Below are 17,170 nucleotides of genomic sequence, written 5' to 3' on the forward strand. Positions count from 1 at the left end.
CACAAACTTGCAAAATGCCATTGTATTTTGTAGGTTTGCGCTGTTTTGCGTCAAAAAGCGGTGCAAATGCGGCGCTAAAAAAAGTATAAATACGGGCCTATGTGTCTTTGTGAGCATTCTTCTATATGCTACTAAATAATTATTTCAGTAGCTTCAACAATTGCTGACCAAGCTGATCTGGGGTGGCACACAATTGTGCATCAAATGGGCTTTATGCGAACAGGTGAACTAGGTATGTTAGATACCTGTGTGTTTCACTTAGATGCACAAGGACATCATACCAAATACTGGGTTTTGGAATGAATGACAGTAATGCATGTACAAGTTTAACGGACACTAATTAGACCGTACTCCCTTGGGACGGTTGTGGGTATACAGCAAGGTATCCACCAAGCGGAGATAGATGTGATGGCTATCATAGGATGGGAGTGGTGGGAAATTACAAAATTATTGATAACAGATATGCCTTACTCTCCCATGCTGAGTATAGACGAAGGCCCATTTGCTTCCCCTTTACTAGAGTATCTCTCTGTAAAGATTTTGAAAAAGCTTGGTATGGCCATGCTGGGTGATTTTATACAGAGGGTCGTTTTGTAAGATTACATGAGTTTAAGATCAAAGGTGGACCCAGCATCTTAGCCATATTGGTGTATAATAGAATATGACAAGAGGCATGTACAGTATTTTCAGAGTTCCCTCAACAACCAAGAGAGCTAGTGTTACTGAGTAAATCGATCCAGAGAGGCAAAGTGGGTAAGACTATTTCCTTTATGCTCAATGAAATACATCCCAGATTACTCCAAAATATGAACCTAAAAATGCCTGGGAGAATGAGATGGTTAAAAACTCTCAGAAAATTTTGGAAATGTTGCTGCATACATGCCAGGGAAATGCCATTCAATTAAACACAAGATGACATATTTTAAGATGTTACACTGCTCATATTACATGCTAGAGCTCATAGCATGGTTCACGCCCAGTCGCATGGTTAAATATCGTAAATGTAGGATAGTAAATGTTACTTTTTTACCTATTGCATAGACATGTTTAAAATAGGTCAGTGTGTTTGAAACATTGACTGAAATGGTGGAATCTAGGCTTGAGCCATCCCAGGAGACAACACTGTTTGGGATGACTGAGACTATTCTAAAAGTAATAAGTAGGATGAGCTCCATGGCACATTGTTAGCCAAGAAAAGGTGGAGATGCACTAAAAGGCTACTAAGGCTCTCAAGGTAACGGAATGGCTTAAGGATATGGCATATGGTAGTGCGAAGATGGATGAATATTGTGAGGTGAACATTTTAAAATATGCCCCAAAGACTTCTGGGAACCATATAGAATATATATTTAGCTGTCAGGTAAAGGGTTTGAAAATGATGAAGTGAAATTGTATAATGTCCAATAATGGAATGTGACTGTTGCATTTGTAATTGACAAGGTGTCATGACTGCATTGTTTTTGAAAAATGTAAAAAAATAAGATACAGTTTTAAAACAAAAGTATTTGAGCCACTGCAACATAATTTGTTTTATCTTTGTTAAATTATGTTGGTATTGGTCTATAGAATATATTATATTTAATTTTTTGTGATAAAATTCTGTTTGAATGATTCGTAACAAATATATTTTTGATTTTAAACTTTCCCCGATTTTGCTTATTTTGGAGTTCAACACTTTTGCTCGTGTTGTTTATTTTTTATTGTTGTTCATTTTTTCTTTTTTCTTTAATGATTCTTAATATTTATATTATTTATAAAAAATGATACACTTGAAAAAAGTATGATTGTTTTTCATTTGCATTTTTAAATTAAGTGTAAAATATGTTTGTGTAAATATATTTTTAATTTCTAAGTTATTGCTGATATTTTTAATGTATTTAATTTGTTTTCAAATATTCCTTTCTATTTTCTAGAATTTATATATAGATATATGTTCTCTATAAATTTAATTCACATAGTTTTAATTTAATTTTCATATGTTAATTATTGTTTTTATATCTTTAGGAACAAAATATAGATGTAGATATTTATATAGACATATATATTCAATGTAAAAACTAAAGGTTAAAGTAATGTTGTAGTTAAGTGAAATGTTCAGTAACAACATAAAGTTTTAAACTCAAAAAAGCATGAACATTCGCCAGCTATAGTTTTAACTATAGTCTAACTATAACTCGTGCCCCAAGGTAACTATAACTTGCGCCTCTGCCATGTACAGTTATCTCATCAATAATTTTACTGCAAATGTTGCAGTGATACTATCAATGATCTCACAGAAGATGCCATGAGTGATATAATATGTGGGGTAATTAGCAGTGCAAGGGGAGGGCGTGAGTTATAATTACCTTAGGGCATGAGTTATAGTTACTCAAGATAACTTTAACTGGTGGATTTCAGTGGTTTTTAGAGTTTGAAACTTTACATTGTTACTGAATATTTCACCAAACTATGTTTGCAGTGAATTTCTAGGGTTTTTAATCTAAAGAAATATTTAATTACCATACAAAAATCCAATCCTCTGCATGCAGCCAGCCCTATGGCTTTGTCCGTGTGCAGTGGGGGTTGGCCATAGGGCCTGGTCAATAGCTAGGCCCTGTGATTATTCACCTAAAGGCAGCCAACTCAACACTGTGCAGGGCTTTCAGTTGTACACAGCTGGGTTTGACCGCAGGGCCTGGCCTATAGCCAGGCCCTGCGGCAAACCTCCCACCTGCCGCCAGACCCACACTTTTCACAGCCTTCTGTCGAGAACCATAAGGGGTTAGCCAAAAGACCTAGCCTGCTGCCAGGCCCCTTTAGCCAACCCTCCCAAAGGCAGCCAACCTTACACTGAACATGTCCTTTGGCAATGTGCAGTGAGGGTTGACCACAGGGCCTGGCCTTAGGGCCTTTTTTGTAAAGGGGGGCATGTGCCCTCCATGGCATAAGTCCTAGTAGGGGGCCCCATCCACGTCTTTTTTATTATTAAAGGGTAGGGGGTGATAGGGCCCCCTCTCTGAGTCATGTAAGGTCATGGGTACCCCATCCACCTGGGCTGTTTTTTTTTAGTTAAAGGGGAGGGAAGTGCATGCCACTCCTCCCCAAACCTTTTAAGGCCCAGGGGTTCCCATATCCCTCAAAATAAAAGGGAAGAGGCCTCATGGCCCCATCCATGAGCCTTATTAGACCCTGAGACCCCACCCCCCAGGACCACTATCTAAAATAAAATGGAGGGGTACATGCAGCCCCCCACCCTAAGCCATTATCGGTCTCAGTGAAACAATCAACCAGGCCCATATTTCTTAAAGGTGGGTACCCTGGTGACCACCCAGGGCACCCACAATATACTCACTTTTTTATTGATTCCGGTGCTAATTGTTTTACAGTTTGTTCTGTAAAAGTCACAATCCTACCCCTGTGGGGAAAAGCATTCCAAGTAACAGAGATTAGTAATAAACACATTGTTAATCAGTTAATTTTGCGTAATTCAAGCTCTCTGAATCTGCTTGCAGGAGACATGTTATGCAATATGAATTTTACGATTTATTGCATACTGGATGGTGTTGCGATTGAGACACAAGATAAAGAATCAGGGGCTTATTTACAGGCCCCCTGCACCAATAGTGCAACATGTTTTGTGACACACTGGAGGCGTGCTGCGCAAGCCCATATCTACAAGACCAGGCAAAGCCACTTTGTGTGGCTTTTCATGGCTTTATAAATATGGCGTAAGGCAATGCAGTGCAAGTCGCTGTGTTGCCTTACACAGCATTAAGGAGGCATTCCACAGGTGCTGCAGTGCGTTTTACATGCAACACCCATGGGTTTTGGCACATTCCCAAATTTACAAGGCATTCTAAAGCTGGGAATGCATCAAAATCTTATGCTTCCCCATGGAAGGCACAATGAGGAGAAATATCTTTCTTTCTCCTTGTTTTTTCCTCTTTCTATATTTGCTGCATTCTGTAGCACACGTAGAAAGTGGAAAAAAGGCTCCATGGATTATTTTTGTGATGCTGTTTTGCTTCAACTAATGACCGAGCTGACAAAAATCTGTGGAATCCACTTCTTAGTTTAAAGAAGACATTTATTATTACTTCACCACGAGGTTCCTGAGAGAGGAGATTAGTAGGTTGGAGGCACACATTTAAAAGTAGTCACAGCAATGAAAGGGAAATATATCAAAGTGATTCTCAACTGCAATGTACACAGCAAACATATGTGATTATATTATAGCATAACTGCTAAGCAAAGAATAAAGTCAAAATTCATCACCGTAGGGCCTATCACTGTTCTTCATCTTTCTCATGCCAGCAGGTGGATGACCCCTGTTCAACTGCGAGAAAGAGTTTTTCCACCCTCACAGAAGGTCAGGCAGTTGACGTCCACTCCTGACTGAAGTCTCAGAAAAATTCCCCCGCTGCTGCCCAGGGACACCTTTTATAGATTAAATAATTATGGGAAAAAGCCTTCTAAAAGGCCTTCCCTCTCAGATGTGAATATTCAAAACATGCTGGCTTGCATAGGTAAACCTTGACAGGAATGTGTTGAAAGCTGGCCACCATTTCGAGACGCCCCTCAAGGTCAGACTGTTTTCTGCACTAAAGAAAAACACAAAATATGCGCTTCCTTATCATGCTATGGTGTTCGGTGAGAGAAAAAACGAAAAACACAAGCTTAGTTTACCATGTGGAAAAACATAGCTCGTCTGCAATGTCTCAACTGCAATGTCTAACGCCACGATAAAGCCAATAGGCAGCTAAACTGAATACAGAATGTAATGTTTAACGCCAGGTTAAAGCCAATAGGCAGATAAACTAAATACAAAATGTAATGTGCTACTGGTGAACATTGAACAACTAATATGCACAGTGGTGAAACACAAAGTCAGTGGTCAAACATACTTATTTTCACTACAGATGCAGACATCCTTGCACCATGGTGCAAGCATGCATGAGCGACGCTAGATAGCCCATTGTATATCGGTGGAAGGGGAATGGACAGAAATGCACCATATCTTGTAGATTCAGCACAATTATGCCCTTTCGGTGTGCTGCAGGGCAGCTCAACAAGGTCACTCAGTATGCTGCCCTGCCCCACAGGGCTTGTAAATAAGCCCCTGAGCGTTTAAAATAAAACCAAAAGAGGCTAGAGTTCAGTTATTCCTGGTTTTTACAAACGACAACCAGCGACTCAATTTAAGATATACTGATCAGGTTTAGAATTACTCTGAAAAGGAGACTGGCCTAATAAAAAGTAATGAGCCAGTTAAAATAAAATTGAGTCAATATGCCCTTTTCCCTAGAACTAAACAGTATAGACTCTCAAAAGAACAGAAGGAGGAATGAAGCCAGTGATTGGGAAAATGATTGAGCAGCGAATCCTCCTGTAGATACTTAGTAGTACTTGTAGCTCTCCTGTAATGGTAATAAAGAAGCCTTGTGGGAAATAAATAATTATTCAATATTTTCAAAAGATCATCAAAATTGTCAACCCATGTTCTCCAACAGTACTGAATCCAGCAGTGAGTTTGTTCCAAATTCCATAAGGTACAGAATGGTATACAGTCATTGACTTATGCCAAGTGTTCCATTCAATTATTTTACTTGAGGACAGCCAATTCTTCTTTAGGTTTCCTTTTTTTAAATAAAGTTCTGCTGTGGTGAAGCATTCCACAAGTCTTTCAATTTTTAGCCAAACCCTGAAGAAAGATCTAGAAATATTGAGGCTACCTTGTAGGTGAGTCTTAGTGCAGTATATTGATGATCTACTCGTTGCTTCTAAGACAAAGGATGACTGTAAACTTCATACAACTACCTTGTTAAATCATCTAGCTGACAGTTGAAATGGGCTCTCCCCATAAAAAAATACAGTACTTTTAAAGACAAGTGATCTATTTCTATTTCGGACCCAAAATTGAAAATATGTGTAAGAAAAATCTCAACAAAACATATTTCTGCATTTCTGAAAGTGAACCCACTAACCACCCAGAGGAAGGTTCAGATGTTTTTTAGAATTGTTCACTATTGTCTTCATTGGATTCCAAACGTTTACTTGATTTCAAATCCTTTAGTAAGGTTGACTATCAGTGAACTGCAAGATCCAGTACCATTTGATGAAGAATGCACTGATACATTTAAATTGTAAGAGAGTTTGCACTATGCTCTATAACTGGGAATGCCAGACTATATTCTAACATTTAATGTGTATTGTCTTGAGAGAAGTGGATTGTGATTGTCATTTCTGACCCAGGGACGTGGTGGTTTGATGTGTGCAATTGCATACCTCAACCATATTGGATTCAGTAGCTGTAAGTCTTTCATGATGTTTGAAAGTGGTTGCAGCTCTTTGTGTTTCTATTGAACAAAGTGAAGAGATAGTGATTTGACATAATTAATTTGATATGTTCCGCTTTCAGTTGAGATCTTGTTGATGAGAACAAGAACACAGCATTTGACCAATAGTAGATTGATTCATTATGAGCAAGTCATTTTTGCACCTGACAATATTTCAATCAGAAGGTGCAATTCACTAAATCCAGAAAAACTGCTACATATTCTGGTCAGGCCTTAAGAGGCAGGGAGGTTGATAAAATTGATGGTGAACATAAGCATAACTGTATAGCTGTTACCGAGTTATGCACTAAACCAAGACCAAACCTCAAAAAAACTCTCTTGTAAATGCCAGATCTAACATTGTTTGTTGATGGTTCTTGTTTAAGGGAATGATATGGTCTGCATGCCGTCAGCTATGGCCTCCTGACTTAGAGACTCCACTGAGCTGAGAGCCTCAGGAGACCCAGCACCAGCACACAGTGATGCCTCAGAGCCCCAGCGGACCTGACTGGCAGTTTTGGTGCACCTTTCCTCTGTGGACAGTGTGAAAGCTGAATTAATTATTAATACATTTGCATTGATTAACAGCTAAGAATTTACATGAATTAGGCTAACATAGAGAAAAATCAAGTGTCGTGGAAAATGTGCCCACTGAAGTGGCCATCATCACATACACAACATTAATAAAGAATTGACATTCAATAGTTTAAATTGTGTGCTAAATTATGTGCTCCCGTAGAATAAACTGTATTAATGGATCATACTTATGAATTAACAAAATGTATTTGCTTAACTATATTAGGCATAAAGTAATTATGACATTTTGGGACTAGTCAACAAGGCCTCACGTTAAGCTTCATGGCATAAATAAATGTTCATTAATGTTTTTGTAAAAACAGAGAATTAATATTTGTTCATTGTTCACGCAGTGCTGACCAAATAGATTTGTAACCTTGCAATGTTAAATATGTTGATGTTTTAAAATTTCTTGTGAGAACTGTCTGCTGAAGTGTACTGTACTACCTACAGATAGATTTGTATCCTTGATCTATGAGAAGCAAATATTTTCAGGCCTTAACAATGGCCTCACTGTCTGGAGCTATGATTGCAACTAAAAAGTTACTCAACGAAACTGGGGATGGGAACGGGATGAGAGGAGCCAGTCATCAACGTGTGAAAGACTGTCTACTTGTCTAAAAGATTTAGAAATTAATGTTAATTGGTTCTACTGTGAACACACAATATTCTGACCAATGGCGACATGAGAAAATACTTTAAGAATTTTAATTTAACCCCTGGAGAACAGGCAAAACACATTTTGACAGTCGAACATCAGCAGTAGGCAGTATACAGTATGCAGCTTAGCAGTTAGTAGTTAGTTTTGTTCCAGTCCCGTTGAAGAAGCAGACCAGTTCCTGATGTCTTCCTAGCTTTTACTCCATAGCAAAATTGTGTTTAATGTTATTGATGCAGTTTCTTAGCTTGATGCCCTTTCTAAGTTGGTTCAGTTAGCTTACAGCCCAACCGTGGCTGAGCCAATTAGACGAATGTCTAACTGACAAAGAAATCATAGGTTGCCGATCCATTCAGGAGATGTATAACAAGATGCTATTGTTTCTGTTGGAGATTTTCGTTCTTCCTTTCAGGTACCAAACAGTATTTTGTTAGATCCCTAGTTAGATGTTTTCTAAATTAACTGTTGACTAAATTACTTTTGCATGAAGCCCAAACATGCCATGCTAATTGAAAGGTTAGATAGTGTGCCTTGTGTTAACAAATGTTATCAACAAAGTAGTGATTTTGTTCATCTGTTAAATCTAGATGCATGCCATCTCTATTGTTCAGTTATTGTTATTAATTTGTACGGTGAAACTTAAATGTTTAATGATAAATGTTTTGGTTAAATTGAGATCCTTTCGCCACTTTGGTCAGCCTGTGTTGTTTGTATATGCATATCATTTGGTCTTGAGTTTAATTTACTTGATATTAGCATTGTTATAGGGAAATAAACTTTCTAACTTTACTAAAAGATGTAGTTATTCATGGCCAAATGGGCAAATGTGTGTAAAGATTACTGACTCAAAGTGGCTGATGATTGATCTGTTAAACATGGTATATTGTTGCTGGTTAGGTCATGAGTAAAGTTTGTGCCCATGGTGGAATCACTCTAATCGTAGTCAAAAGGTCCATCAAACCTCTAACGCTTTCCCTTGTAAATAAATTGCCAAAGACCAAATAAGGCCAGATGGGCTCACAAGAGCATGTAGCGAGCAACCACATCTCAATGTTGGCCCTTGCGGCCCAGCGAGTGGGGCCCTGGGTGATGAGGACTGTGCAGGGATCCCACAAAGTGTCATGCACTCCCAGATCAGCCGGCCACACGGAGTAGGAGGAGATATGGACATACTGCCTCCTTTAACCCTCCACCAAATGGGAGAGGTATGAGAAGCCGATCTCGTGACCCAACACTGCATTCCGCATAATGAGGCCTGTTCCCTGCTCTGTTTTCCACTCCTCATCATTCTTCCTTTTATCTGCCAGGACCAGCTCCCTGTCATGCTGTCCAGCAGATTGCTCTTGCCTTGGAGGACTCGCTGTCAGAGAGCTGCCACCGACTGGCCAGGGCTGATGGTTGGTCCTTCCCTCTCACCTGTGGGATGGGCTGGAGCTCAGAACTGGTCTAGCCAGCTGCCAGTCCCCACAGGTCACAAAGCCCAGCGCCCTCCCCATACCACATGTGCTGGGAGTGGCCTGCAGTGGACCCAAAGGGGAGAGGCACAGACCGTATACAGCCTACTATTGACCAGCTGGCCATGGACTAAGCCCTGGTCCTTCAAGGGATGCAAGCTCCTTATTTCTATTTTCTCCCCCCCATGTGCTCCCCATTGACATTTCACCTCCCCCAATGATGAATGGCCCCCACTGGACCATAATGAAACACCAGCAGTCTTCACTGCTGAGAGTAGTGGTGCCTACCAGCCTCTCCCCTTCCAATTTTGCTGTTGCATATCCACCCACCTCTTGAGGGTGACTAGCCAGCTGCCAAGAATGCATAGCAGCTCCCCCTGACCGTCTGAACTGCCCACAATAGCCTCTGGAAGCATACAAGACACCTCCTTTTCACAGAAGTTGTCTTCCAGGCCAAAGCCACGCCCATCTCCCCATGGGCTCCTGGGAACACACAATGGATCTGATAGGAAATTACAGTGGCGGGGCACAGATTGGAGGCCATGGACATGAGGATGAGAGACCTCATGGCAGAAACAAAGTCCATCTGGGCAGACATCAGCAGCTTCCGTGATGAAGTAGACTGGCTGAACCTATGCCTGTCGGCACTGGAAGTGAGAATCTATTACATCCCAGACAGAGACCACAAACTTTGAGAAATGCATAAAAATATCATCAACCTCGAGGACAGGCTCTGCAGAGACAATTTTAAGTTCTTTGGAATTCAGGAAGGGGCAGGGGGAGCTGATGTCCTACCTTCTCGCCCACATTAGAAATACAGAAAACCTACAGAGTCTGGCTGCGATGGCTCCTGGCATTAGCAGGAGTGAGGACCATAATTGCTTACTTCCTCCACCACAAACAGGTATGACATATACTCACAACGGTGCGGTCACATGGTTCCTATGACTACGAAGGCCACAAGATCCAAATTTGGTTGTCTTCTTTAAGGAGATGAATCAGAAGCAGAGGACATTCCTGTTCATTAAGCCCCAGTTGTGCAAATGAGACCTTAAATATGGCCTCTTTACGTATTTAGGTCATGATGGATGGCAAATCCAGGGACTTCAACGCTCTGGAGGAATTGCATTTCTCCTGGACAGACTACAAGACTGGAACATGGACACAGCCTTGGTTTTCCCTACACCAATCATCCCAGCTTTGGCCACACCACCACCAGGGAATGAGACGGCAGAGTGGCAGGGAGAAACAGTGGCAGAGCTGACACAGGACAGGGGCTGTGATAAATCCTGCTTGCCAGTGAAAGCTAGGTCACCTAATGACTGATATGCCCAATGACTGTTGCTGCATAATTGTTTCCTTGTATCCTCATAATCAGCAGATGAGTATAGCTTGCCTGCTCACTGTTTAATCTTCATTGTTTGCTGTAGTTCTCAAAGTCATTTCTATTGACTGCTCCGCACTGTCTGGTCAGTTAGTCCCTATGCCGCACCTTTTAAGTTGGCATGGATAGCTGGAGCCTGCACCATGGTGACCTAGGGTGGGCGATTATCCTCCCTGCTTCCCGCAGCCACGCACAGCCCAGCCGTTTGGAGCCCTGCACCTTGGGGCCGAGGCCCTTGCCCACCCACGTACCCACCCCCAATCATGTCAGTGTGGCTTGTCATCTACCAATGGACCCTCTTCCACCCTTCTCAATGGACTTCCTAATGGTTCCATCGACCACTCCTATGAACCTACCCTACCTACTCGCCTATCTGCCCAACTAGCACCCACAACTAGTGTGCTTTGGCCTTAGACATTCATGCCACCTCTCCTTCCTCTCACCCACTGACAGCCTCTACAAGAGCATTTTCCCCTCCTGCCTGGTCCTTCACTAGTGGCCCCAAACCCCAGCTTCTCTCCCCCTCCATGATGGGAGGCTTCCCCATCTGCCATTATTCCCACTGCCAGTATCATTCTCAGGGCCCAAGATGGTTGCATTTTTCCTCCCCACCTACAGGCCTCCATTGGCTCAGTGGACCCACAGGTCTGGACCCTCTCATTAAATTCTTGATTGTTTGAATCTGGCCCTTCCCATTCATAGATTCAGGGCCTTCCCCCTTTCTCATTCCGCCTCTGCTGCCCAGTTAACATAGCACTTCAAGATGTCACTGTAGAAAGCACTCAATGTCATTTCTTGGAATGTGTATAGGCTTAAGCACAACATAAAATGTATGAAGGTGCTCACATACCTTAACTCTAAATATGTAGATATAGCCTTACTCCAGGAAACCCATCTTATGAGCGTCGAGGTTGAGAATCTCTGACGGGACTGGGGGGGCAGTGTGATTCATAGCTTCTACTCCCCGTTGCAAGATGATATGCAGTCACACCTTAAAAGTGTGGAGTGGCTATCCTGATACACAAGACACTCCTGAACACAGTGCTCAAGTCGCGGACTGACCTGGAGGGTTGATACGCATTTGTAACACTGCACTTCTGTGAAAGTATGCTCAGAGTGCATACAATGCATGCACCAAAAGGCCTGAAATGTCTATTTCTTTTTTGCGGCATAACCACTTACTGACTGAGGTAGGTGTCACCCACCTGCTTCCAGGGGCTAATGAACCTGGCAATAGATGTGATACTGGACCGCACCAGTCCAGTCAATGCCCTTAGGGGCGACCTTGTAGCAGATCACAGTCTTCTTGATGTCTGGTGCATCCTTTACCCTGCAGACAAAGAATACACCTATATTTCGCTGGAACACAGCACCCAATTAATTCTGGATTGCTTCCCCACCTCCCAGCCCCTGCTCTCCATTGTCAGTGACACTACTATAATTGAGAGTGTGCTCTTCGACCACTCACCAACCTCGGCAGTGTAACATTGATTTCCAAGCCCTGTCCCCTACACCGCTCCTTCTTTAATGAGCCCAGAGGCAAGGATTGCCTTTCCTTCAATGTCCTCACCTACCTTGAGCATAACTAAGGGTTGGTGGCCTCGGCTCAAACCCTGTGCGTGGCTAAGAGAACAATCAGGGGCCAGCTCAAGAAAGATGCAGCTGTGATCAATAAACAAAAGGTAGACTGGCAGTGAATGCCTCACGCTTCTCCATATGGCCCATCTCTCGACTACTACCAGATGCTGCATCAAGAAAGTGTGCGTGAATCTCAATATCCTCTTTACCTCCAAAGCAAAATATGAACTACAAAATGTGAAGTACTGTCACTATGAGTATGAAGAGAAGGTAGATAGGCTGCTAGTGGCGCAGCTGTGGCAGAGGCAAGCAAGGATGGATATCCCCGCCATTGAAACTGACTCTGGCTGCATTGTCAGCCATCCTCAGGAAATTGCAAGTGCATATGCAACTTATTACCAGGATGTCTACACCCCAAAGTGGTTAGGGGCCCAAAACGGAATGATACCTTCTTCAACACAATCTATTTACCTGGCCTCAATGAGATGGGTAGGGAGCTACTCCAAGGAGAGATCACTTAGGAGGAGATAGCGCATGCCTCTAACCTCCCATGTCATAAAGCCGCTGGAAAGGACTGCTTCCTGGCGGATTTTTATAAATGGATGAAGGTGGAAGTGGTGGATTCCCTATATGATGAGTTCAAAGAAGCCAACCACATGGGTTCCCTTGGCCTCCTCTCCAATTGGGCCCTTTCCACAGCTCTCCCTAAGCCTGGGAAGGACCTCATATTTTGTAGCAAATTTCAACCTATCTCTCTCCTTAACGGAAACATCAAGATTCTGTCTAGAATTTCGGTAGCCTGCCTCAAATGGGTTATTCCTTCACAGGTCCACCATACCCAAGTAGGATTTGTCCTGGGACAATCATCCCATAACTATCTCTGCACGTTGGCTCATGCCCTGTGGTTAGCCAAAGGTCTGCTGGAGGAGCCACTGGCACTATCTTTGAATGCAGAGAAGGCCTTCGACAGAATAGAGTGGGTCTTTCTACTCACAACACTTCACAAATTTGACCTTGGCATGGACATCATCTCCAAGGTCCGATGGCTTTACAATTCCCTTACATCACAGGCCAACTGTGGCAATTTTCTTTCAGACCCTTCCCCAGTTCGTAGGAAGACACATCAGGGGTGTCCCCTTTACTTCTCCTCCTTCCTATGGAACCCCTGCCTGCAGTACTGCACCAGTCAGAGAAATAATGGGGATCCCCACCCCAGGAGGTCAATCAACACTCTACTTATATACAGATGTTATTCAGCTTACACTTTCAGCTAGCTCCTCCTCTATCTCAGCACTGCTGAATGTTACTGCTACCTTTGTGTCCATTTCTGGATATAAAGTTAACTGGGGAAGAGCAAAGATCTGCCACTTTAAAGAGACACTACCAGAGCTGTCATGGATGGCTATCCATTCTAAAGGAAATCCTCTTGCTTTAAGTATTTGGGTATCTATGTCAGTCAGTGACTGAAACGCATGGTCGCGGACAACCCATAACCACTCTTGGAATGGATGAGACTTGATTTTGAGGAATCACTGTCACTGTGGGGGAGATTGCAGTTTGTGAAAATGGTAACCCTTCAGAGATTTACCTACGTACTGAACATGCTCTCTTTCTTGACTCCTCTCAAGATCCTGAGGCAGGAAAACACAGGAATTTAGTCCTTCATGTGAGGGAAGATGAGGCCCCATTTAGCCTTTGGTGAACTTCTCACCGACAGATCTTGCGGATGCCTTGGCCTTCCTTCCATTGAACACTGCTGCATGACCTTGCATGTGGCACAACTGGCTAATATGCAACCTCCTGTCTGGTACTTCTCATTGTGGGTGGCTATTGAGAACAGCAATAGAGGGAGCTCACCAGACCTACCCTTATTTGTGTATATCTAACGCCTCCAAATGAGGCCACCAACCCTAAGATCTAGTTGTTGTCCAGAAAGTGGATACAAGTTCACGGGACCCTTTCACTGGACACACACCTCCATGACATGGTGCCCATGTGGTGCAATGTCAGTATCCGTATAAGGGAGGATATGCTAAATTGGGGCCCCTGGCATAAATCAAGGCTTCTTAAACTGAGTCACATAATCTGTTAGGGGACACAAATCCTTTGAGAACCTCCCCACAGGTTCTGCAGAAGCGACGACAGTTGATTGCAACATTCAAGATTTCTTACACAGTGTTTTTGTAGTCTAGTCAAGAATTGCCTTTGTTTAATGTTGCATATTTGTTCAAAACAAAACTGGACGACAGTGACATAGAAAATCAAGGTGGTTTCTTAAAAAATTGGATATTGCTAATGCTTAACGTCAATTAAGTGAATTATACTGATTTGACAGAGAATTGTTACATTAAATCATTCCATCCTAACCCAGTGCTTTTAGCTACTTTTCTGTACAATAATTGTGTACTTGTTTGTGGCGGCCCAGAGGATTTTTGAGTTTTCCTAGATGTTAACAGGGATTCTGTCCGACCTTTCTTGATTTTACTATGCATTGGGGACTTAAAATGATTTCTGTTTCCTTGACTACTCTGTGTTAACTTTGCACTTTTAACCTTCATGGCATTTATTCTGTATTTCTTGATTTTGAGCCTTCTGTAATAAAACCTTTTTCCCTGATCTAGAACCTAATTATAGAGTTGTCTAATCACTCATTTTTGATACTCTGCTAAATTTATGTTGGGTGGGCGCCTTTTTATGCACGATCAACCCTAATTGAAACTTTATGAAGTAATTAGTGGAGAACTGAAAATTGTAGGGTGTCTTGATTATTGGGGTACAGTTCTAAATAATGTGGTATGTGGGTTCTACTTCAACATTGTAAGTTGTTAATTGCTCTATTCTCCACATCATAATCTTGGTTTTGTAGACATTTCTATTAAGATTGTTGATCGTCATCTATTAATCTACTGAATAGGGGCATCCATCTCATCAGGTTTAAGATAATCTGCATATCATCTCTGTAGTTGTAGTTGCAACATGCTAGATTAAATGAACCGATCAGGTTAGGTAATGGATAGCCGTTGAGCAGCAATGGAGAAATGAGTGAGCCTTGCAGAGTACCACAGTGTGGAATTTGAAGTTAGATGAACTGTGATACTGATACAAGAATCTGACTATCATTGAGCTTGGAAGAGATCCAGGTTAATATATTTCCTCGAATGTCAACCTCTTCTAGTTTGTCTCTGTAGTAGGATCTGACGGTGGGAGGTGTTGAGGGCTGACAACAAGCCTGAGAGTAGGAGTTCTGCTACTATCCCAAATAGATATGAAAGCAGATCTTGTTCCTCCTCCTTGATGAAATTCAGAATGAGATTAGTTCTACTCCACAAAGTTGGAGATGTGTGAGAAGGTAGCCATTTCAATCAGTTTTCCTAGGAAAGAAGAATGAGAGATTAGTATGTACTTAGCTGGGTTGGTTAGATCGAGATTCTTTTTTTAATGACTGGTCTGATGAAGGAGGTTGTGAGTTCAGAGTGGAAGGATCCTGAGTTGTATAGTATGTCCCTCACTTGCACATATGTTTAAGATTATGTTTAAAATTATGCTTTTAAAGATTGTTACCAGGCAGGATCTGCTAGTGCAGAACAAAAGAATAATAACATGAAAATATGGTTTATTCCTGGCATATAGTCTTACCTGAGACTGGACATGAAGTGAAATAACCAATGGAATGGGTAGACATATTGAAGACATATTCTAACATTCTAAATGAATGGGAAAGTAAAACAAAACTACAAAAGGAGAAGACATATATACCAAAATAGAAGTTGCATGGAGATTTCAGAAAGATTTGCAACACCTTTGCAAATATTGTGCGATTGAAATATGTTTTAACCCCTTCTGTGCCGAGGATGTAGTGGTTACGTCCTTCGGCACAGTGCTGCTGTGCCGAGGACGTAACCACTACGTCCTCGGCACACTGCCCAGAGGGAGCGCTCTCGCTCCCTCTTTGTGCTTCACCCCACCCCCCCAAGTCAGGGATGGAAGGGGAAGCCCTTCCCCTTCCACCCCGACCCCCCCACCCCCGTGACGTCAGCGTGCGAGCGCGCGCTGATTTGTCACAGGGTCTCCCCCATCGCGAGAAATGCTCAGCATTTGCCTTTCAATCACGTGGGGGAGGCCCGGAGAGGCTTCAAAGGGAAGGAAATGTATTTCCTTCCCTTTGAAGTCTCTCCCAGGGTTTCAAAAGCCGGATTGCTTGCAATCCAGCTTTTGAACCCCCACTAGACACCAGGGTTTTTTTTTTTGGGGGGGGGAATTGACATAAGGGAGTGACCCCTTGGGCAAGGGTCGCTCCCAGGGGGGGCATTTTTTGGGAAGGCCTTTTCTGCCCCCCCTGGGGGCAGACCGGCGTATTATTAGGCCGATCTGCCCCCAGGGGGGGCAGAAACCTCTAGGCACCAGGGATCTTTTTTTTTTTTTTCTGGTGGGGAGCGACCCCTTAGGCAAGGGTCATTCCCCTAGGGGGCAAATTATATTTAGGCCATTTCTGCCCCCCTTGGGGGCAGATTGGCCTATTCTGATGAGGCCAATCTGCTCCCAAGGGGGGCAGAAACCACTAGACACCAGAGATTTATTTATTTTTTTGAAATGGACATAAGGGAGCGACCCCTTGGGCAAGGGTCGCTCCCAGGGGGGGCATTTTTTGGGAAGGCCTTTTCTGCCCCCCCTGGGGGCAGAAAGGAGGGCCCCCAGAGGGGCCCCAGGGATATATTTTTTATTTTATTTTGTTTTTGTTTATGTTTTTGATTTAGGTGTGGGGAGTGACCCCTTAGGCAAGGGTCACTCCCCTAGGGGGCAAGTTATATTTAGGCCATTTCTGCCCCCCTTGGGGTCAGATTGGCCTATTTTTATGAGGCCAATCTGCCCCCAAGGGGGACAGAAACCACTAGACACCAGGGAGTTTTTTTTTTTGGTGCCAATGTCACGCAAGGGGAGCGACCCCTTAGGCAAGGGTCGCTCCCTGGGGGGGGGGGGGGTAGCGACCAGGGGGCTATTTCTGCCCCCCTGGGCGGTAGATCAGCCTATTTTGATTAGGCTGATCTGCCCCCAAGGGGGGCAGAAACCACTAGGCACCAGGGATTTTTTTTGTTTTTTTTGTTTTACAAATAGGGAGCGACCCCTTGGACAAGGGTCGCTCCCCTGGAGGGGCAAATTTATTTTAGGCCGATCTGCTCCCGGGGGGCGGGGGGGGGGGCAGAAACCT

Source organism: Pleurodeles waltl, chromosome 1_2 (genome assembly GCF_031143425.1).
Source record: "Pleurodeles waltl isolate 20211129_DDA chromosome 1_2, aPleWal1.hap1.20221129, whole genome shotgun sequence".
NCBI lineage: Eukaryota > Metazoa > Chordata > Amphibia > Caudata > Salamandridae > Pleurodeles > Pleurodeles waltl.